We start from the raw sequence: 25872 nt of genomic DNA, 5'->3' as shown, positions 1-25872 counted from the left end.
GGCATTGGAAGGAAGGAAAGTCCCGTTCAACTACTGTGCTTCTAGGTATGTCTGACACTGACACTGACACTGTTTACCTGGAACTCTCTCCAGGTAAACTCCAGGTAAACAGTGTCGTCAGTTGTATCAGAGTATTTTAAGCAATTGTTTTTAGAAGTCTTAAGATTATGATGTACCTCAGACGTTTTCTCTAATACGTTACTAAACTTTCTATTATTGTATCAGTCTCCAGGTAAGTCTTTACATTTTCTTGGTTAGTTGTTAATATTGCTTCACGCTTAGATGCCCTTCCAGTTTTTGTATTTATAATTCTCTTTGTACCAATCTTTGCTGTTTTACTTTATTTAGTGTTGCGTTTTTCATTTCTGACAGATTCTGAAGATTCAGCGAGTGTGTTGTGAAACAATCACAATAAAGAATGTTTAATGGTGGTATTGATGTGCATCATACCATGCTGCTCTTGTAAGCTTTACTCTTGGTAAGACAGAGTTCAAGAGAAGATAGAGATTCAAGCCCGGTGCATAATTTTAGGCTGCCCTCGAACTCACAGAATTTCTAACTTAAGAACAGTGTTGAGTCTTCCATCCATCGACGACGCATTAAAAACCATTTTGTTACCGAACTGGTATATAGTAATACAGACAACGTTCCTGAAAGTCTGATTATATATTAATCCCTCTTCCATTGTTGTCTTCAGTCAAACTTGTAGCAATTTGGATATTGGTTCCTTATGCTATTCGAAAATAAATTTCTCCTGATGCCTGTTTCATTTATGGTGAAAATCAAGTTCAATTTGCTGGTTCAGTTCTTAATTTTGTTTTTCATTGACTTCATGACTCAGAGTTCGTCAATGCTGCTTCTATCAGTTTTGCTCTTCATGTATCTGTACACTCTCCACCTTGTAGTTCCCAGTTCTCTCAGTGTGTGTTTCCTTAATCAAGTTTTTCAACTTCTCGAGGCTCAGCTTCTCACTTTGTTTTCTCTTATCTCAAGAAGTGGTACCTATGTGAAAATATTATATTAGTTATTACTCAATGGCTGCTCTTTAGCTATTGTTTATTTTATCTCACAGCATATATTTGTATTTCACTCTGCTTTTGCGTAACATTTCCTAATACTTTTTCTCGACCACTGAAGTTGGGACTTTAATCCTGTTAAGCAGAGAGCAGAATAGCTTATGGATCTTAATAAGGCTACCTGCTGCAAAGGACTAACTATTCAGTTTAGCAGGAAGTTTTATCTCTGCTCTCTATTTCCTTTAGTTACGCTGATAGCTTGAAAAATTGGTTGAGCAAATTACTATGTTACACAGAGATATATATGTACATGGATATTTAATAGACAACATGGAAGCTGCTGCTACCATTACTACTCACACTACCATTAAGATTATTTCTACTCCTAGTTCTACTGTAGCTGGGTGTTTAGTGGTCAACCAATCACCCAGGGTAACCCAGGAATTAGGTTCAGATTTCCAGTGGTCACAGTCATCCCCTGTGTTCCTTTAACCTTGTCTTAAGACTATATTGTTTCTCGACTTATAACAACAACGAGCAGCTTATTGACTGTGAATATATTTTACTAACATTTTTGTTGTGCTTCTTACCATGGAATTTCGTGCCCATTGTGATGCTGAAGGGGACAAGGGAAAAGAGGTCATGGAAGGAAAAGGGAAAACCGAAATGGAGAAATGAACGCAGTGGTGAAGGCTTGTAGGGAAGACAGGGGATGAGAGAAACGTGCAGAATGGAAATTGGATATGGCTAAAAGTATTTTTTTGGCTGCTGGTTGTTGGTGTTTTTCCCTCTGGAAAGAGTGTGCATTTTTTTTCCACATTTTCGGACTAATCATTTATATTTGGGTTGCATTTCTTCGTTAATTCCTAAATGTCTTGTAATCTACCTAATCCTTGTTAGTAAATGGACACAGATGCAATTAATATGACATTTTATTGTGGCAGCGTTTTGCTCTCCAGGAGTTTTGTCAAGCCATTACCACAATATGTCAATTAGTTGCATGTATGTCCATTTACCTGATATTTTGTCGGTAATTCTACCATTGTTACTATCTCATCCTTGCTAGTGTGTACCTGACTCATTCTGCTTGGAGGGGTCGACCCTTAACTCTTGGGCCAGCTTCGAATCTTCAATCATAGACACTTGAATCTATATATGCTTGACCTCTAGATTACTGCATATATTCACGATTCTTACTTTAAAAGTTTTCTCTATATCCTATTGTTTCACCTGAGAGTTTCAGCATCCATCGCTATTTCTCATTCACGTCCCATCGAATATAGTCTCATCCTCCTGTTTCACCATTTCGATTCCCTTGAGAATTTTGTATGTCATTATTATCTCTCCCTGACAACTCGTCCCTCTAGTGGTACGAGGTGAAGCTATACTTCACAGGTTTCAATTTTCACGCGTTCTTTTTTCAAGCTTGAAAATGTATTAGTTGTACAGTGACAATACGTATGTTAGCTTCACCTAGATGATGAATACGTCCTAACTTCACAATGATGCTGAATAAATGCTAGCTTTACACTGATGATGAAAATGTGAGAACTCTACAATGATGTTGAAGATGAGCTAGCTTTACGATAATAATGAATGTGCACTAGCATTTCAATGGTGCTGAATAAGTACTAACTATGAGCTATCGAATATGTGCCTACTTTATATTGATGTTGAAAATATACTAAATGTGAGATGCAGGATGATTCTGCTGTTTTAAAGCTGGGAGATGCAGGATGATTCTGCGGTTCTGAAACTATAAGATGCAGGATGATTCTGCTGTTTTGAAGCTGGGAGATGCAGGATGATTCTGCGGTTCTGAAACTATAAGATGCAGGATGATTCTGCTGTTTTGAAGCTGTGAGATGCAAGATGATTCTGCTGTTTTGAAGCTGGGAGATGCAGGATGATTCTGCTGTTTTAAAGCTGGGAGATGCAGGATGATTCTGCTGTTTTGAAGCTATAAGATGCAGGATGATTCTGCTGTTTTAAAGCTGGGAGATGCAGGATGATTCTGCTGTTTTGAAGCTGGGAGATGCAGGATGATTCTGCGGTTCTGAAACTATAAGATGCAGGATGATTCTGCTGTTTTGAAGCTGTGAGATGCAAGATGATTCTGCTGTTTTGAAGCTGGGAGATGCAGGATGATTCTGCTGTTTTAAAGCTGGGAGATGCAGGATGATTCTGCTGTTTTGAAGCTATAAGATGCAGGATGATTCTGCTGTTTTAAAGCTGGGAGATGCAGGATGATTCTGCTGTTTTGAAGCTGGGAGATGCAGGATGATTCTGCGGTTCTGAAACTATAAGATGCAGGATGATTCTGCTGTTTTGAAGCTGTGAGATGCAAGATGATTCTGCTGTTTTGAAGCTGGGAGATGCAGGATGATTCTGCTGTTTTAAAGCTGGGAGATGCAGGATGATTCTGCTGTTTTGAAGCTATAAGATGCAGGATGATTCTGCTGTTTTAAAGCTGGGAGATGCAGGATGATTCTGCTGTTTTGAAGCTGTGAGATGCAAGATGATTCTGCTGTTTTGAAGCTGGGAGATGCAGGATGATTCTGCGGTTCTGAAACTATAAGATGCAGGATGATTCTGCTGTTTTGAAGCTGTGAGATGCAAGATGATTCTGCGGTTCTGAAACTATAAGATGCAGGATGATTCTGCTGTTTTGAAGCTGTGAGATGCAGGATGATTCTGCTGTTTTGAAGCTGTGAGATGCAGGATGATTCTGCTGTTTTGAAGCTGTGAGATGCAGGATGATTCTGCTGTTTTGAAGCTGTGAGATGCAGGATGATTCTGCTGTTTTGAAGCTGTGAGATGCAGGATGATTCTGCGGTTCTGAAACTATAAGATGCAGGATGATTCTGCTGTTTTGAAGCTGTGAGATGCAAGATGATTCTGCGGTTCTGAAACTATAAGATGCAGGATGATTCTGCTGTTTTGAAGCTGTGAGATGCAAGATGATTCTGCGGTTCTGAAACTATAAGATGCAGGATGATTCTGCTGTTTTGAAGCTGTGAGATGCAAGATGATTCTGCGGTTCTGAAACTATAAGATGCAGGATGATTCTGCTGTTTTGAAGCTGTGAGATGCAGGATGATTCTGCGGTTCTGAAACTATAAGATGCAGGATGATTCTGCTGTTTTGAAGCTGTGAGATGCAAGATGATTCTGCGGTTCTGAAACTATAAGATGCAGGATGATTCTGCTGTTTTGAAGCTGTGAGATGCAAGATGATTCTGCGGTTCTGAAACTATAAGATGCAGGATGATTCTGCTGTTTTGAAGCTGTGAGATGCAGGATGATTCTGCTGTTTTGAAGCTGTGAGATGCAGGATGATTCTGCTGTTTTGAAGCTGTGAGATACAGGATGTTCTTACTCTTTTAAACGTATGTTACCCGTATGTGTCCTTTTACTTTACATAAAACAAATCTCAGAATGCCAGTCTCAGTGACATACCTATGATATCCCTGTGATAGAGGACAGATTGCACCTCTTACTCATGGAGCACTGAGGACATTCACACCAGCCAAATCTTTATGCTATAACAGTTCATTTATAAACGGCATACCATACCATAGGTAGTAGGTTGGTAGACAGCAACCACCCAGGGAAGTACTACCGTCCTGCCAGATGACTGTGAAACAAAAACCTGTAACTGTTTTGCATGATGGTAGGATTGCTGGTTTCTTTTTCTGTCTCATAAACACGCTAGATAACAGGGATATCTTGCTACTCCTACTTACACTTTGGTCACACTTCACAGACACGCACATGCATATATATATATACATACATCTAGGTTTTTCTCCTTTTTCTAAATAGCTCTTGTTCTTTTTTATTTCTTCTATTGTCCATGGGGAAGTGGAAAAGAATCTTTCCTCCGTAAGCCATGCGTGTCGTATGAGGCGACTAAAATGCCGGGAGCAATGGGCTAGTAACCCCTTCTCCTGTATACAATTACTAAAAAAGAGAAGAAGAAAAACTTTATAAAACTGGGTTGCTTAAATGTGCGTGGATGTAGTGCGGATGACAAGAAACAGATGATTGCTGATGTTATGAATGAAAAGAAGTTGGATGTCCTGGCCCTAAGCGAAACAAAGCTGAAGGGGGTAGGAGAGTTTCAGTGGGGGGAAATAAATGGGATTAAATCTGGAGTATCTGAGAGAGTTAGAGCAAAGGAAGGGGTAGCAGTAATGTTAAATGATCAGTTATGGAAGGAGAAAAGAGAATATGAATGTGTAAATTCAAGAATTATGTGGATTAAAGTAAAGGTTGGATGCGAGAAGTGGGTCATAATAAGCGTGTATGCACCTGGAGAAGAGAGGAATGCAGAGGAGAGAGAGAGATTTTGGGAGATGTTAAGTGAATGTATAGGAGCCTTTGAACCAAGTGAGAGAGTAATTGTGGTAGGGGACTTGAATGCTAAAGTAGGAGAAACTTTTAGAGAGGGTGTGGTAGGTAAGTTTGGGGTGCCAGGTGTAAATGATAATGGGAGCCCTTTGATTGAACTTTGTATAGAAAGGGGTTTAGTTATAGGTAATACATATTTTAAGAAAAAGAGGATAAATAAGTATACACGATATGATGTAGGGCGAAATGACAGTAGTTTGTTGGATTATGTATTGGTAGATAAAAGACTGTTGAGTAGACTTCAGGATGTACATGTTTATAGAGGGGCCACAGATATATCAGATCACTTTCTAGTTGTAGCTACACTGAGAGTAAAAGGTAGATGGGATACAAGGAGAATAGAAGCATCAGGGAAGAGAGAGGTGAAGGTTTATAAACTAAAAGAGGAGGCAGTTAGGGTAAGATATAAACAGCTATTGGAGGATAGATGGGCTAATGAGAGCATAGGCAATGGGGTCGAAGAGGTATGGGGTAGGTTTAAAAATGTAGTGTTAGAGTGTTCAGCAGAAGTTTGTGGTTACAGGAAAGTGGGTGCAGGAGGGAAGAGGAGCGATTGGTGGAATGATGATGTAAAGAGAGTAGTAAGGGAGAAAAAGTTAGCATATGAGAAGTTTTTACAAAGTAGAAGTGATGCAAGGAGGGAAGAGTATATGGAGAAAAAGAGAGAAGTTAAGAGAGTGGTGAAGCAATGTAAAAAGAGAGCAAATGAGAGAGTGGGTGAGATGTTATCAACAAATTTTGTTGAAAATAAGAAAAAGTTTTGGAGTGAGATTAACAAGTTAAGAAAGCCTAGAGAACAAATGGATTTGTCAGTTAAAAATAGGAGAGGAGAGTTATTAAATGGAGAGTTAGAGGTATTGGGAAGATGGAAGGAATATTTTGAGGAATTGTTAAATGTTGATGAAGATAGGGAAGCTGTGATTTCGTGTATAGGGCAAGGAGGAATAACATCTTGTAGGAGTGAGGAAGAGCCAGTTGTGAGTGTGGGGGAAGTTCGTGAGGCAGTAGGTAAAATGAAAGGGGGTAAGGCAGCCGGGATTGATGGGATAAAGATAGAAATGTTAAAAGCAGGTGGGGATATAGTTTTGGAGGGGTTGGTGCAATTATTTAATAAATGTATGGAAGAGGGTAAGGTACCTAGGGATTGGCAGAGAGCATGCATAGTTCCTTTGTATAAAGGCAAAGGGGATAAAAGAGAGTGCAAAAATTATAGGGGGATAAGTCTGTTGAGTGTACCTGGTAAAGTGTATGGTAGAGTTATAATTGAAAGAATTAAGAGTAAGACGGAGAATAGGATAGCAGATGAACAAGGAGGCTTTAGGAAAGGTAGGGGGTGTGTGGACCAGGTGTTTACAGTGAAACATATAAGTGAACAGTATTTAGATAAGGCTAAAGAGGTCTTTGTGGCATTTATGGATTTGGAAAAGGCGTATGACAGGGTGGATAGGGGGGCAATGTGGCAGATGTTGCAAGTGTATGGTGTAGGAGGTAGGTTACTGAAAGCAGTGAAGAGTTTTTACGAGGATAGTGAGGCTCAAGTTAGAGTATGTAGGAAAGAGGGAAATTTTTTCCCAGTAAAAGTAGGCCTTAGACAAGGATGTGTGATGTCACCGTGGTTGTTTAATATATTTATAGATGGGGTTGTAAGAGAAGTAAATGCGAGGGTCTTGGCAAGAGGCGTGGAGTTAAAAGATAAAGAATCACACACAAAGTGGGAGTTGTCACAGCTGCTCTTTGCTGATGACACTGTGCTCTTGGGAGATTCTGAAGAGAAGTTGCAGAGATTGGTGGATGAATTTGGTAGGGTGTGCAAAAGAAGAAAATTAAAGGTGAATACAGGAAAGAGTAAGGTTATGAGGATAACAAAAAGATTAGGTGATGAAAGATTGAATATCAGATTGGAGGGAGAGAGTATGGAGGAGGTGAACGTATTCAGATATTTGGGAGTGGACGTGTCAGCGGATGGGTCTATGAAAGATGAGGTGAATCATAGAATTGATGAGGGAAAAAGAGTGAGTGGTGCACTTAGGAGTCTGTGGAGACAAAGAACTTTGTCCTTGGAGGCAAAGAGGGGAATGTATGAGAGTATAGTTTTACCAACGCTCTTATATGGGTGTGAAGCGTGGGTGATGAATGTTGCAGCGAGGAGAAGGCTGGAGGCAGTGGAGATGTCATGTCTGAGGGCAATGTGTGGTGTGAATATAATGCAGAGAATTCGTAGTTTGGAAGTTAGGAGGAGGTGCGGGATTACCAAAACTGTTGTCCAGAGGGCTGAGGAAGGGTTGTTGAGGTGGTTCGGACATGTAGAGAGAATGGAGCAAAACAGAATGACTTCAAGAGTGTATCAGTCTGTAGTGGAAGGAAGGCGGGGTAGGGGTCGGCCTAGGAAGGGTTGGAGGGAGGGGGTAAAGGAGGTTTTGTGTGCGAGGGGCTTGGACTTCCAGCAGGCATGCGTGAGCGTGTTTGATAGGAGTGAATGGAGACAAATGGTTTTTAATACTTGACGTGCTGTTGGAGTGTGAGCAAAGTAACATTTATGAAGGGATTCAGGGAAACCGGCAGGCCGGACTTGAGTCCTGGAGATGGGAAGTACAGTGCCTGCACTCTGAAGGAGGGGTGTTAATGTTGCAGTTTAAAAACTGTAGTGTAAAGCACCCTTCTGGCAAGACAGTGATGGAGTGAATGATGGTGAAAGTTTTTCTTTTTCGGGCCACCCTGCCTTGGTGGGAATCGGCCGGTGTGATAATAATAAAATAAATACCATACCACTACACCAGCCCACTACATGCCCACCTGCATGCCATGAATCCCATTTCACCAGACCCACCCACTTTACCCCATCATGAAAACAGACGCATTCTCTTCGCCTGCCAGACCTTCCCAACTCATTGCCAAAAGCAGACTACCATTGACACCTGGATAGTGAATCCTACCATTGACACCTGGATAGTGAATCCTACCATTGACACCTGAAGTGTGTTCTTAAGGTGTTCTTCCAGAAGATGACCACTGGTAGAGCGGTGGCATCACAGCAGAAAGCACCATTACGACTCGAGACGTATGGGCAAGTCTCCCTACACTTGCTGCACCTGTTCACTTAGCGATAAGTCGGCCGTGGTGGATAACATCCTGAGTGAGAGGACATAATTAAAGACTCCAACGGAAATAAGTTTTTATTTAGGAAAATCAACAAATGATTTTACAAATACAAGTATAGGTTTGTACAGAGGATCTGAAGGAACATAAATGTTGTGGGCGTACATAAATATTACATTGTTAATGAATCAGAGTGTAATGAAGAAAACTCAATGAGATTTGTTGATTTAATCCACTACTGCCGTTTGGGGTAATAGTAATTACAACAAATTCGTCTTCTAGATTGTTAGAGTTGGAGACTATGTGACGCGGGTCTCAGCTTACTCAAGACACAACAATAGTCCAGCTGAGGACGTGACGGAGAAATAAACAACGGAAAACAGCAAACTCACTCCAGACACGCTAAGTGTTACTGTTGTGTTTTTGGTGGTTTAGATAAGCACGAAATACACAGTTAAACGGCCTGTTTAAGCGTCATTACCCCCAAAGAACTTAACGACTCCGTAATTTGTGGTCATAACAAGGGTGCTTAAATAGGGCTCGAACTCAAGTCACGAATATCGTGGGACAGAGGTCCTCTGATCCATCCAACTACATGATCCTTCATTGGATTTTTTTTTTTACAGAAGTGTATCAATTTAAAATATAAGAAATATTGTTCAACTGACTATTCAAGTAATCCTGTGAACAGTGTGACGTCAATGGTATGATGTGAATAGTATAATGTGATAAGTTTTGTTAAAACAGTAAATATCATGATTCCAAACGATGTACTGCCAACAGTAATGGAAAAAAGACAACACTGCGATAAGTGTTTTTATTGGTATAGAGGTTCCATCTGTTAAGAACTTTGTTAAATCATTCAGAGGCTACAATGTGCAGGCAAATATTTACTGGCAGGAGAGAAAGATGCGAGTGAAAATGGAGTGTGATGAATCGAGGGTACTGGATGCGGTACACTGTTGAGATGCTATCTGGTCTTTGGATGGTATGTTTGTCCCATTCCTGAACAACTTTAATACCAAGAATGTCTCTGCGATATGGTGTATGTGCTACTGGTATGGTGTATATTTAGGTCACATATGGAAGTTTCCACAAACGCTACATGTCACTGTCACTCATGTTTGTTGATGATGACTTTATGACTAAACTTTATATTATGTTGTTATCCAGTTACTGTGTCTGGAGATTCGATCGAGGTTTTACTCTAGGCTCCTTTTCTGGCGTTCGTTGACTCTGGAAACAATCTTATTTGTTCCACCACAAAGTTTACCACGGAGTGTAAGTCTCATTTATCTGGCTTTATAAAAACCTTCCGTGACGAGACTGCTGAGTTAGTGATAGTTCAAGCAACGATGTCTTCCCTGAAGAACTTTACCACTATAGCTGAAGGAGTTGGAGGAGGCTTGGAGGAAGAACAAATCTACTCGTAGCAATCCTTACGAACACGAGGACGAGAAAAGAAATGGCTGGACAATGGTGGAGAGGAATGACAATAAGCTTAAGATATGAAGGAGTGAAGGTGCTGTGGAAACATCTAATGTGTTTGTTGAGAGTCAGTATAGGACATCAAATGCAAAAAAAAAAAAAAACAAGGATGACACTGATGCCCATACATCATATATGGAAGAAAATATTAGAGATACAGTGTTTACATACTTAAGTGACTATGACATATCTATCTCTTCCTTCGAATCTTCCATAACTAGATTACTAATACACCAGTCTACAGCATTTTACAAGGATATTCTTGGCAATAAAGTTGCACAAAACTACAGCAAAGGTACCACCCAGAAACCAGAGACTTTTAACAACAAAGCTGTCCAGTACTGGTACCTCCGGTGCTACTTCACTGACCCATGATTCATCACATTTCGACAGCTTCCCTCGCCTCACCTCTTTTCCATCTTTCACTATACTTGCGAGCAATATGCATCATCTGTATTACAAGATAAAGATTCTGACCGATCGGAATGTTGTCTCGATAAAACCTCTTTCTGCAAACGTGCTTTTTTTCATTATTTTTATCTAACGTTTATCATATTTACCGTAAATAATACTGGTACTGGTATTGTTATCGTTAGCCGCTTCAAGATACAGTAGTGCAGAGATAATTCAAATGTGACAAGAGAAAAGCAAAAAATATACGTAATTCACATAAACACACAAACACACACACACACACACACACACACACACACACACACACACACACACACACACACACACACACACACACACACACACACCTTAAAGCTGCGTAACTTCTCCAAATCTCTGACTTCCCACACGTGAAATAAACTCGAATAAACAACAACAACAACAACAAAAGCAATCGCCGCCGCCGCTTCCGCCGCCTTTAGTTCCACAGAAACGGAAAAGAGTCAGATATTTAAGAAAGGAGACTGACAGGAAGCTTTAAACTACAGGCCAAAATCATTGATATATTTACTGTATAAGTTAACTGGAATAATAATCCACTGTAAATGTTGTTACATAAAAACTCAAAACTATAAATCATGAACGAAATATTTGCACAATAAGCCAGAGATTGAAACCAAATGTTATAACAAGAATTTTTCAGTATACTATACTGAATTTTATAGAAATAAAGTTGTCAGTGTCAGAGACAGAAGGAGAGTGGTGAAACTCTGACATTGAGGTAAGCTTATGAAAAATAACCAACATGGGGAAAAAGATAGTAAATACTATTTGTCAAACCTTCTCGAGTCCTATGACAAAGTCACAGAAGTGAGACAGGTGGGAGAGAAATGGGTGAATTGTATATTCATGGACTGCAATAAGACATTTAACTGCAGTTCACAAGAGACTGAGGAAAACAGTTGAGGTGCAGGCAGGATTAACAGGAATATGCTACAGCGGATCAAAGGTCTCATAACTGAGTTTCACTAAGATAAATATTGGGACTGATTCTGTTGTATGTGAATAACAAAGAAAAACTCAGATGCATCCCTCTTCATAGATTATGTAAAATTAATGAGGAGAGTAATAACCAATAAGGACAAGAAAGGCTACAATTGCACCTGGAAAAGACTACAGGATTGTTCATACATGTGGTTACTGGAATTCAGTTTCAGCAAATGTACGATTATGAAAATGGAGAATGAAGAAAAAGATCGGAAACTGATCATATGCTAGGGGAGACAGAAGTGGTAAATTTCAGTTAAGGAAGGAGTACATAAGTAGAATAACCTCAGCTGTGAATTCTCGTTTAATGATTCTAAGAATAACTTTCAGGAGTTTCAACCAAGAGTCATTCACAGTTAGGCCTTGTATTTTTGCGCCTTGCCGCTCTAGCCTCTGGTGTTGTCACCTAGCAGACTTACGTGACACCTGGAACTCAACTGAGTGTTTTCTGAGTCTTCCTTTCTGACAGGACAGCCATCAAACAATACTCTCACAGGCTGTAGGCATGTGAGAGAATTGTTTGATGCTGTTTCTCTCACAGGCCTGTGAGAGAATTGTCTGATGGCTGGGGCTAGCACCATAGCGCCAGCCATCCTGCCTGTACCATTTACCCAATAAACCTAAGGTTCGCCTCTAATAATCCACCAATTCTCTCAAAAAACATTGTTGTATTTAGTGACAGCGTTATAAAACGTAGGTACATTTCATTGCAGCAGTTATATTATACCCAGAGAGAAGGAAGACAGAAGCCACACATTACTTTATCACTCCATCCAAACAGCATCCGACTACCAGCAAGTTATGATTTTGTATATCCAAGCTGCATCCAAGATTTACACCCAAACATGTCTAATTTCCTCAAGAAATCTCAGCGGCGTTATCTGGGTCTTCTTAGCCTCCCATGTTGTCCTCACTCCTGTGTTCACCATCACCTGTTCCTACCCAGCTTGTCGCTGCCTGCTGCTAAGGCTCATCAAGGCCATTTACAACACATCTGATGTGAATTTAGTGTTTTTAGCTGATGGAGTGTCCCATGTGGTCAGGTCTGCCCTGAACACTTTGGCATGAGTGTAGAGGCAATAGATTCTTGTCTTGATACACCAACTAGGCTCACACCTCTGCCACCATCACTCGCTCGCTCCCTCTATGCTGTTTCTGTGAATATCTGGCCAAACCTGTTTAGTCAACCTGCATGTGTATCACCTTCAATGAATCTGTGAGTCACCTGAAGTTTTTTAAGCCTCCTACTACTGTTCTCAAGCTGCAGTAGCCTGGGTGAGATTTTAGTGTGTTTTTCTGTCTGTTAATAACCCCACACATATCCTTTGTCATAAGGTGCAGCAAGCCCCCCAGACATGTGTTCCCCAGCACTACCTGCTCACTCCTGGCCTCAAACCCCAATTTCTTATTTAAACTACACCGTCTCTTAAGATCGAAGTTCAACTCTCTCCAGTCTGGGACAATAATTTAACAAGCCTCCCGTCAGCCATTTACTGTACAGATCGTCCTGATGGCTGCCTTCTGGAACTTCCCTGACTCTTCTGCCGCCGCCTTCACCATCCCCTCCTTGGGAACCAAGTACCGACGTCCTTCATCCCTCCCCATCCAAGCCTGCAGTACATCTATACCACACACACCAAAATGGTTGGGCCACTTACCTTTCTTCCCCTTCTCTCCTCCTCCCTCCCATCCTTTTCCAGTATTTCCATATTTCCCCATCCTTCTTCCTTCCCATCTTATGGCTCTGGTCGTCTTCGTTCGAGTTCGTGTTCATCCAAGTACTGAAGATCACACGTTGTGTTCACTCAGGTGTTTCATACCATTTCTTTTATACCCACATATGTTCTTAAGTAACCTAGTGTTCATTTTGCGCAAAACACATTGAAACCACGATAGCCCATGTTTAGATGCGGTTGCGTTAGACTTGTATGTGTTCCGCAGTGTGGTCTGTCCCTAGACCAATATAACGTATCTCTTACCTGAAGTATACCTGGAGAGGGTTTCGGGGGTCAACGCCCCCGCGTCCCTAAGGGTTACAAGTCACACTCGAGGTATCCATTTGTCCATGGCACTCGACAGTCAGTCTTTGGCATCAGATGAATGAGTCGACCGAGTACCCCTGTACTCGGTACTGGCTTCACTGACGACACCACCCGAGTCGTTTTGCCTACAACTTCCTCACACAGTGACGTTCTCTGGCATCTCTGAACTAACCTTCGCCTGAGTCGTCCTTATGGTTCACTTGTCAATGTTGTCACGACGTTCTGCTTCCCGGCACTGCCACCACTTGAGCAACTTTACTGGACTGCCTTGCCACATCGTTCCAGTCGAGGACCTTGTCCGGCTACACCGCTCAGCTGCAGTGACGTCTCGTGATGTGTCACACAGTCTCCCGGCTCAGTTCCTGCATGTCGTATTCCCATGATGCCCCACTCGCCAGCATCATCAGGTCATGCCGCCACTAGAGCATCCCTGTCGCAACTGCCCTGCCACGTAGTTTCAGTCAAGGTCCCTGACTGGCTACACCGCTCAGCTGCAGTGATCTCTCCTGACATGTCACGGTCGGTAGGCTCAGTTACAGGATGGCATACTTCCTTCAGCCAGAGTTCTTGCTTGCTGTTGAGCACTGCTGTGGCTCGCTCCACATCTTGCACCAGTTTTTAACACACTTCTTCAGTTTTTTGTTTATTTTATGTATTTTTTGCCATTCATTTGTAGCATCCACACCAGTGCTCTGTTTCCTACGACAGTGTTTTATCCATTATATTTTGTCACAGTCATGATGACCATGGTTAGCATGCCCGTGCGATGTAACCACAGTCAGGCCTTGTATGTCATGCCTTGGTGCTGCCACCTGGCAGACTTAGCTAAGATCTGGAACTCAGCTGATTGGTCTCTGATTCTTCCTCGCTCACAGGACGACGCTCAAGCAAGACCTGCCAATACCAACTCTTTCGTATGTCTACAGACTTTCATGTGGCTAGCACCAACCAACTTGTACAATTTACCAGATAAACCTAAGGCTTGCCTCCAAGCCTATTATTCCACTAAAAATACTACCAAGAAACCACCAGATATTCAACATAGGTCAGGCCCATCTTGGAGTACTCAGGACCAAAATGTAGCCCACACCTGATTAAGCAATTCAAGAAATTGGAGAAAGTGCAGAGGTTTACAAGGAAATGAAAATGAGTTACAAGGAGTGGCTAATACCTGTAATACCTGGCGATATTACAGAACAGTAGACCTAGGGGAAGAAATTACAACATGGATAATACAGATTCCATACACAGTTTTTAAGGTTAAGAGCCCATGAGGCTAGGATGGGATAAACCTGGTAAGCAACAAATTAAGAGGCAGGTCCAGGAGCTAACAGTTGACCTTTGCCACCACAAACAAGCAAGTATACATGTTACAGGCGCGCAAGCGCACACACAAAACAAACAAACAAAAAAAAGTCTCGTCGATCGACAAGTGCCTTTGACAAGTGGTAACTAACACGCCGACATTTTTATGGGTTATCGTAGGTAATTTACACATGTCACTATGTACAACAGTTGTAATTACCTAAATTGTGTTTCTGTGTACCTGTACATAGATAAACTGATTTGCTTATACAGATAAAATCTACCCATCTCGACACAGACGGCCAAGGTCAACAGGGTAAGCAACAAGCGTGACTTGTGTGTTGTAGCCAAGCCAGGATGACCATAGCCCCCAGGGAAGTGTGAACCCCAACCCACACACGCCACCCACCAACACCACCCACCAACACCACCCACCAACACCACTCACCAACACCACCCATCAACACCACTCACCAACACCACCCACCAACACCACCCACCAACACCACTCACCAACACCACCCAACACCACCCACCAACACCACTCACCAACACCACCCATCAACACCACTCACCAACACCACTCACCAACACCACTCACCAACACCACCCACCAACACCACCCATCAACACCACTCACCAACACCACCCACCAACACCACTCACCAACACCACCCACCAACACCACCCACCAACACCACCCACCAACACCACTCACCAACACCACCCATCAACACCACTCACCTACACCACTCACCAACACCACCCACCAACACCACCCACCAACACCACCCACCAACACCACCCATCAACACCACTCACCAACACCACCCACCAACACCACCCACCAACACCACCCACCAGCACTACCCAGCAACACCACCCAGCAACGCCACCTACCAACACCACCCACCAACACCACCCACCAACACCACCCACCAACACCACCCACCACCCACCAGCACTACCCAGCAACACCACCCACCAGCACCACCCACCAACACCACCCACCAGCATCACCCACCAGAACCACCAACCAACACCACCCACCAACACCACCCACCAACACCACCCACCAGCACTACCCAGCAACACCACCCACCAGCACCACCCACCAACACCACCCACCAATACCACCCACCAACACTACTCACCAATACCACCCACCAACACCACCCACCAGCACCACCCACCAACACTACCCACCAACACCACCCACCAGCACTACCCAGCAACACCACCCACCAGCACCACCCACCAGCACCACCCACCTGCACCACCCACCAACACCACCCACCAACACCACCCACCAACACCACCCACCAACACCACCCACCAACACCACCCACCAGCACCACCAACCAACACCACCCACCAACTTCACTCACAAACACCACCCACCAACACCACCCACCAGCACCACCCACCAGCACTACCCACCAACACCACCCACCAACACCACCCACCAACACCACCCGCCAATAAAAAGTAGGGGCGCCATTGGTACACTAAGAGAAAACACCATAAGTGTCCGGGGCCCAAAACTGTTCAACAGCCTCCCATCAAGCATTAGGGGAATTGCCAATAAACCCCTGGCTGCCTTCAAGAGAGAGCTGGACAGATACCTAAAGTCAGTGCCGGATCAGCCGGGCTGTGGCTCGTACGTTGGACTGCGTGCGGCCAGCAGTAACAGCCTAGTTGATCAGGCCCTTATCCATCGGGAGGCCTGGTCATGGACCGGGCCGCGGGGGCGTTGATCCCCGGAATAACCTCCAGGTAACCAACACCACCCACCAGCACCACCCACCAGCACTACCCACCAACACCACCCACCACCACCACCCGCCAACTTCACTCACCAACACCACCCACCAACACCACTCACCAGCACCACCCACCAGCACTACCCACCAACACCACCCACCAACACCACCCACCAACACCACCCACCAACGCCACCCACCAACACCACCCACCAGCACCACCCACCAGCACTACCCACCAACACCACCCACCAACACCACCCACCAACACCAACCACCAACACCACCCACCAGCACTACCCACCAACACCACCCACCAACACCACCCACCAACACCACCCACCAACACCGCCCACCAACTTCACTCACCAACACCACCCACCAACACCACCCACCAACACCACCCACCAGCACCACCCACCAACACCACCCACCAACACCACCCACCAGCACCACCCACCAACACCACCCACCAACACCACCCACCAGCACCACCCACCAGCACTACCCACCAACACCACCCACCAACACCACCCACCAACACCACCCACCAACACCACCCACCAGCACCACCAACCAACACCACCCACCAACACCACCCACCAACTTCACTCACAAACACCACCCACCAACACCACCCACCAGCACCACCCACCAGCACTACCCACCAACACCACCCACCAACACCACCCACCAACACCACCCACCAAACGAGAGATGCCAAGCCCATGATGATTCTTTTCAAATCACTTGTTCTCTCTAGGCTGGAATACTACTGTACATTAACATCTCCATACAAAGCAGGTGAAATCGCAGATCTAGAGAGTGTACAGAGATCCTTTACTGCACGTATAAGTTCTGTCAAGCACCTTAACTACTGGGAACGCTTGGAAGCACTTGACTTGTACTCGTTGGAACGCAGGAGGGAGAGATATATCATAACCTACACTTGGAAAATCTTGGAAGGAATGGTCCCAAATCTGCACACAGAAATCACCCCCTACGAAAGTAAAAGACTGGGCAGGCGATGCAAAATGCCGCCAATAAAAAGTAGGGGCGCCATTGGTACACTAAGAGAAAACACCATAAGTGTCCGGGGCCCAAAACTGTTCAACAGCCTCCCATCAAGCATTAGGGGAATTGCCAATAAACCCCTGGCTGCCTTCAAGAGAGAGCTGGACAGATACCTAAAGTCAGTGCCGGATCAGCTGGGCTGTGGCTCGTACGTCGGACTGCGTGCGGCCAGCAGTAACAGCCTAGTTGATCAGGCCCTGATCCATCGGGAGGCCTGGTCATGGACCGGGCCGCGGGGGCGTTGATCCCCGGAATAACCTCCAGGTAACCTCCAGGTAACCAACACCATCCACCAACACCACCCACCAGCACCACCCACCAGCACTACCCACCAACACCACCCACCAACACCACCCACTAACACCACCCACCAACACCACCCGCCAACTTCACTCACCAACACCACCCACCAACACCACCCACCAGCACCACCCACCAGCACTACCCACCAACACCACCCACCAACACCACCCACTAACACCACCCACCAACACCACCCGCCAACTTCACTCACCAACACCACCCACCAACACCACCCGCCAACTTCACTCACCAACACCACCCACCAACACCACCCACCAGCACCACCCACCAACACCACCCACCAACACCACCCACCAACATCACCCACCAACATCACCCACCAGCACCACCCACCAGCACTACCCACCAACACCACCCACCAACACCACCCACCAACACCACCCACCAGCACCACCCACCAACACCACCCACCAACATTACCCACCATCACCACCCACCAGTATTACCCACCAACACCACCCACCATCACCACCCACCAACACCACCCACCAACACCACCCACCTGCACCACCAACCAACACCACCCACCAACTTCACTCACAAACACGACCCACCACCACCACCCACCACCACCACCCACCAGCACCACCCACCAGCACTACCCACCAACACCACTCACCAACACCACCCACCAACACCACCCACCAACACCACCCACCAGCACTACCCACCAACACCACCCACCAACACCACCCACCAACACCACCCACCAACACCACCCGCCAACTTCACTCACCAACACCACCCACCAACACCACCCACCAGCACCACCCACCAGCACTACCCACCAACACCACCACCCACCAGCACTACCCACCAACACCACCCACTAGCACTACCCACCAACACCACCCACCAACACCACCCACCAGCACCACCAACCAACACCGCCCACCAACTTCACTCACCAACACCACCCACCAACACCACCCACCAACACCACCCACCAGCACCACCAACCAACACCGCCCACCAACTTCACTCACCAACACCACCCACCAACACCACCCACCAACACCACCCACCAACACTACCCACCAGCACCACCCATCAACACCACCAACCAACACCACCCACCAACACCACCCACCAACACCACCAACCAACACCACCCATCAACACCACCCACCAACACCACCCATCAACACCACCAACCAACACCACCCACCAACACCACCCACCAACACCACCAACCAACACCACCCACCAACTCCACCCACCAAGAATGCTAGATTATCTGAAACACGGAAGGAAGAGCTAATCAGGAAATTGGAAAATATTGAACTTAGTTAAGGACTCATATGCCAAAAAACAAGGCAAAAACCACCTCTAATATCGGGTCCTTGCTTATAAGACGCGACTTATTTGACTTGCTTAAGTTTCAATGGCTCGGCATCGGACGTAACTGGGAGAGTTACAGCCCACCCTACACCCCAATCTTACAGCTCCCATCACTGACCTTAAGTTTATAGGACGCAGGTTGTTTTTGGAGACATTTTTTGGAAAAAATGCGTCTAATAAGTCGCGAAATACGGTACACAGATGACAACAAAGAAATGAGCGAGACACTGAAATCTCAATGCGACTCTTTGTTTAGTGAGCCACTGATCAGTCTTAAGACAGACAATCCAAATAATTTTTTTCATGGATGAGCCTCAAAACCCTGTCAGATTTCCGACACTACCCTAGCTCCACTAGACTTTGAGAAAGCCATTGACAACATGCCCATGCACTCAGCCCCAGGCCCAGACTCGTGGAACTCTGTGTTTAAGAACTGCAAGAAACCCTCTCTCACGGACCCTAAGTATGCTATGGAGGAGAATAAACACAGGTGAGATTCTATTCACTAAAAACAAAGGATATAGCCCCACTTCATAAAGGTTGCAGCAAAGCTAATAACTACAGACCAATAGCTCTAACGTCCTACTTAAAAATCTCTGAAAGAGTTCTAAGAAGCAGGATTGCCACTTGGATTCCGAACAATTGCACAATCCAGCGCAGCATGGGTTCAGAGCAGGTCGCTCCTGCCTGTAGCAACTACTGGATCAATATGATATGGTCTAGGATGCACTGGAAGAAAAACAGAATGCAGACGTAGTATACATAGATTTTGTAAAGGCCTTTGACAAGTTCGATCATGGTGTAATAGCACACAAAATGCGTGCTAAAGGTATGACTGGCAAAGTAGGCAGATGGATCTTCAACTTTCTACCCAATCGAATACAAAGTAGTGGTAAACAGAATTAAATCGGAAGCTACCACAGTGAAGAGCTCTGTTCCACAAGGCACAGTACTCACTCCTGTTCTGTTCCTCATCCTCATATCAGACATAGACAGAGATGTAAACCATAGCACCATATCATCCTTTGCAGACGATGATAGGATCTGCATGAGTGTCATTCATTGAGGACACGGCAAAAATGATAGGATGGATAATGAGAACATTCAAGACAAGAGATGCCAAGAGATACCATCCATCCACGTCCATGTCAGAATATCAGCCAAATTATCTTTCAGCTAGCTGACAGCCCAAAAGCAGCCATATGCACTCTTACCAACAGTGAAGTCAGAAACGAGTTATCCTGTCTGAGAATTTATAAAAAATTCGAAAGCCTTGGGCGGGTAGCCGACCCATTCAAATCTCGGAGCCAGGTTCTCACATAACGTATCTGTCACAAATGAAGGCTCCTACCCACGTGTTATTAATATTCCACCACTTAGAATTCTACAAAATGTAACAGCAAGCGGTGGCTGCAGTTCCGTGGAGTGAATCGTTTACCGTTTGGTAGTAGCTGTTTCGTATCCGACACCATCCCATGAAAGTCGACTCGACCTAGCCCAAATTATCCCCTCTCATCGACGTTCCTGTGGCTTTCTAAGGGTAGAAAATACGTCTGCTACCTCACTCTAACCTTCATCCATGTATGTTGAAAATGTCTAAGAGGAAGACTGTTGCTGTTGCCGAGTGTTAAGAGTTTCGAAGTTTGTCAAGCATGACAGGAACGGTGTGAGGTTGTGCTGTCTGTCTGTATGCCCACATTTTCCTGCCTGTCTGCCGTTCTTTCTTCATACTTTCAGGTTGCCTGCCTCTTTTCTTCCTTCTTCCTGATTGCCTGCCTTCTCTTTTCCCTTCTTCCTGGCTGCCTACCTTCCTTTGTTCCTCCATACCTACCTGCCTGTTTACTTGTTTATATATCTGCCTGCTTGGCTGTTTTCTTACATGCCTCGCTTGTTGCCTGCCTGCCTGACTTCCATCCTGTATCTGCTTGACTGCTAGTATGCCTTCTTGCACAGGGCTGGGTGCGTGTCTGCTAAGAGCAGGTCACTCGGCCTCTCTAATTCCCAGGAAAACATTGAGAACTAAGAAAACGAAGACTCAAAGGTTATCTGTGTGTGGAGCCTCGTACATATGTGCTGGAGCTTCAAGGTATGTCCACTGAAGCTTCAAGGTTTATGCACTAGAGTCTCATGGTGTATGTGCTGAAATTCAGATACACTGTGATGGATAAATAAGGAAATAAAAACTACAATGGAGTATAAATTTAACTCTGACTACTCAACAGACCGAAAAACCGACGTAAAGAATAAAAGAGTGATTTATAATGCATCAAGTTCTCGCTTTCAAGAATCACAACAGTGTTAATATCTCATTCGTGAGAAAAATGGTAGGATACATAACGAAAAATTTCCAAACAAGAGATGCCAACCCAATGGCGGTCCTGGGACAACTTTTATGGCAAACATGATATGTATGCAAGGGATGGGGTACATCTCTCTGGGGCAGGGGTGGTAGCACTTGCAAACTCAATCGAGAGGGCCATTGCTGAAATGCCTAGGATTTTAAACTGATAGAAGATAGAGGTATGGGTGTGTGTGGGAGTCAGGTTGCAACACTAGGGTTGAAAACAGTAAATGTATAAAAGACATTCATCATGAAGTTATAAATAAAAACAATAGATCAGGTCAGCAAACAAAGGGAGACAGCAGAGGGCAGCAAGGGACTAGCTCCCTTAAGGTCTACTATACTAATAGCAGGAGTGTAAGAAATAAGATACATGAGCTAAGATTAATTGCAAGTGCAGGTAACATAAATATCATTGCCATAACAGAGACCTAGCTCAATCTGAAAGATAGAGAGATGCCTTCTGAATGTCACATACAAGGCTATAAATTATTCCACATTGATAGAGTCAACAGGAAGGGTGGTGGAGTAGAGATATATGTCAAAGACAATTTAAACTGTTGTGTTAGACAAGATATAAAATTAGAAGCATCAGCACTGAATCTGTTTGGTTACAGCTTCTTGTGGGCCATGAAAAACTAATTTTGGGTGTGATTTACAGGGCCCCAAATCTTGACAGGGAGTGCGGTAAACTTCTATGGGATGAAATTCGTAAGGCATCTACATACGAAATGTTGTGATAATGGGAGACTTTAACTGTAGACAGATTGACTGGAGCAATTTGACAGGAATTTTAATCATGTGACTTTCTTGATACGATTCAGGGTTGCTTTTTAAAACAGTTTGTGACAGAACCAACTAGAGGAAATAACCTGCTTGACTTGGTTCTTGCCAACAGGGAAACACTAATTAATAATCTTGAGGTTAATGATGAGCTTGGGGAAAGTGATCACAAATCACTCAGTTTTAATATATCATGGAATTCCCCTAATAATGGCGATCAAGTCTCTGTCCCTGACTTTCACTTGGCTGATTTCATAGGACTGAAAAATTACTTAGGTGGGCTGAACTGGAATGACCTGACTATGGGTCAGGTAGGTGGTGATGATTGCCGATATGACGTTTTCCAGGGCATAGTTCTAGCTGCTCAGACAACTTAGGTTCCAAATAGGTAAATCAGATCAAACAAAAATGATCCTAAATGGATGAACAATAGATTAAAACATATCATTGGTCAAAAGAGAGGCATATATAGGCAAATCAAAAGAGGAGAGGTGCAATTAAGAAATCAATATATTCAGTTAAAGAGACAAATAAAAAGGGAATAAGAAAAGCAAAAAGAGATTATGAGGTTAAAATTGCAAGAGAATCGAAGACTAACCCAAAAGGATTCTTTCAGGTATACAGAAACAAGATCAGGGACAAGATAGGCCCACTCAAAAGTTAGTTGAGTCAGCTCACAGACAGTGATAAGGAAATGTGTAGAATTTTTAACAGATACTTCCTCTCAGTTTTTACACAGGAAGATACTAGCGATATTCCAGAAATAATAAATTATGTAGAACAGGATGATAATAAACAATGCACGATTAGGGTCACAAGTGACAAGGTCCTTAGGGAAATAGATAAATTAAAACCTAACAAATCCCTAGGCCCTGATGAACTGTATGCAAGGATTCTAAAGGAATGTAAAGAGGAGCTTAGCAAACCTTTGGCTAATCTTTTCAACATATCACTACAAACTGGCATAGTGCCAGATAAGTGGAAAATGGCAAATGTGATACCTATTTTCAAAGCAGGTGACAGGTCCTTAGCTTCGAACTATAGACCAATAAGCCTAACCTCCATAGTGGGAAAATTTATGGAATAAATAATTGCCGAGGCAGTTCGTAGCCACCTTGAAAAGCGTAATTTAATCAACGAATCTCAGCATGGTTTTACAAAGGGGCGTTCCTGCCTTACGAATTTATTAACTTTTTTCACTAAGGTATTTGAGGAGGTACATCATACCTTTGATATACCTTTGAAGAATTGCGGAGTATATCTACTCTCTGAGCCCCGCCATGGGCCAGGCTCGTCTGGTGCTCGCCTGGTCAACTAGGCTGTTGCTGCTGGAGGCCCACTGCTCAACATATCCATCACAGCCTGGTTGATCTGGCACCTGGTGAAGATACTTGTCTAGTTTCCTCATGAAGGCTTCAACACTTGTTCCAGCAGTGTTTCTGATATCTTCTGGTAAGATGTTGAAAAGTCTGGGACCCCGGATGTTGATACAGTGTTCCCTTATTGTCCCCACCGCACCCCTGCTCCTCACTTGGTTTATTTTACACTTCCTCCCATATCTCTCACTCCAGTATGTTGTTATGGCAGTGTGCAGATTTGGGACCAGGCCCTCGAGTACCTTCCAGGTATATATTATGCAACTCTCTCTCCTCCGCTCCAATGAGTACATGTTCGAGACTTACAGGCGTTCCCAGTAGTTTAGGTGCTTTACTGGCTCAATGTGAGCCGTAAACGATCTCTGTATTTGTTCCAGCTCCGATATTTCTTCTGCCCTGAACGGGGCCGTCAGCACTGAGCAATATTCTAAGTGAGAGAGCACTAGCGATTTGAAGTGTCACCATAGGCATTATTTCCCTTGTTTTGAAAGTTCTCAATACCCACCCAGTCATCTTCCTGGCTGTCGTGATCTTTGTCTTGTTATGGTCTTTAAAAGAAAGGTCCGCTGACATAATTATTCCTAGGTCTTTTACGTGTTCCTTATGTTCTATTTGGTGACCCTCTTGAGTTTTGTATATAGTGCTCCTTTTGAGTTCTTCATTCTTTCCATACCTAAGCAGCTGGAACTTATCACCATTGAACGTCATATTGTTTTCCACTGCACACTGGAAAATCCTGTTTATGTCTTCCTGTACTTTTTCAGTGTCCTCTACCGTACTGACTTTCATGCTTATTTTAGTGTCATCTGCAAATGATGATACAAAAGTGTGCCAGGTGTTTTTGTCTATGTCTGCTATGAGGATGAGGAACAGCAGAGGTGCCAGGACAGTGCCTTGGGGCACTGAGCTTTTGACCTCGCTGATGCTGGATCTTGCCCTGTTCACTACTACATTTGTGTTCTGTGTTAGGAAACCGAAAATCCATCTGCCTACCTTCCCCGTAATGCCCATGGCCTTCATTTTGTGCGCTATCACTACATGATCGCATTTGTCAAACGCCTTTGCAAAATCTGTGTAAATCACATCTGCGTTTTGGTCGTCTTCCAGTGCCTCCGTAATTCTGTCATAATGGTTCAGCAGCTGTGACAGACATGATCGTCCTGCTCTAAAACCATGCTGGTTCGGGTTATGTTGGTTTTACTGGTCCATGAAAATTGTAACCTGCCGTCTCATCACTCTTTCGAAGATTTTTATGATGTGAGAGGTTAGGGCTATTGGTCTGTAATTTTTAGCTAGTGCTCTACTACCTCCCTTGTGCAAAGGAGCTATGTCTGCACTCTTTAAGGCCTCCGGTATTTCACCTAGATCTAAGCACTTTCCCCAAAGCATATTGAGGGCTAGTACTAGTGGTACTTTCCACTTCTTTGTGAACAGAGCATTTCATGAATCTGGTCCAGGTGCTGAGTGAGTGGGCATGTTTTCCATTTCTTTTTCGAAATCTATGGGATTTGCACTAATGTCAGGTAGTTGGTCTGTGCGGCCTTCTTCTGGAGTGAAAAATATTTCTGCATTTTCTACCTTGCTGTCATTTAGTGGGTTGCTGAACACCGACTCATACCGTTCTTTTAGGATTTCACTCATTTCCTGTTCATCCTCAGTATACGAGTCTCCTCTCAGTAGTGGTCCAATTCTACAGGTAGTTCTTAGCTTGGATTTTGTGTAGGAATAGAAATATTTTGGGTTTCTTGCAATATCCTGTATGTCCTTTTGTTCCCTTTGTACTTCTTCTGTGAGGTATGACATCCTAAGTTTTTGCTCTAATTCAGTGATCTCTCTGCTAAGTCTATCTTTTTGATAAAGCCACTGGATGGCGAAACGTCTACAATAAAGATACCCAGATGTTGCACATGTGTCTTAATCTCAAGTCTATCTTTCCTCTGTTGTAGCGTATTTGTGTTTGTAAGCAGTTCAGCAACCCGTTTTCTTCTTCTGTACCATCTCCTACGCTCTCTCTCTATATCTGATCTTCCTCTGGGTTTCCTCAATGGTACATGTTTCATACATACTTTGT

The sequence above is a fragment of the Cherax quadricarinatus genome, chromosome 2 (assembly GCF_038502225.1).
Source record: "Cherax quadricarinatus isolate ZL_2023a chromosome 2, ASM3850222v1, whole genome shotgun sequence".
Taxonomy (NCBI): domain Eukaryota; kingdom Metazoa; phylum Arthropoda; class Malacostraca; order Decapoda; family Parastacidae; genus Cherax; species Cherax quadricarinatus.
This window is presented reverse-complemented; position numbering follows the sequence as displayed.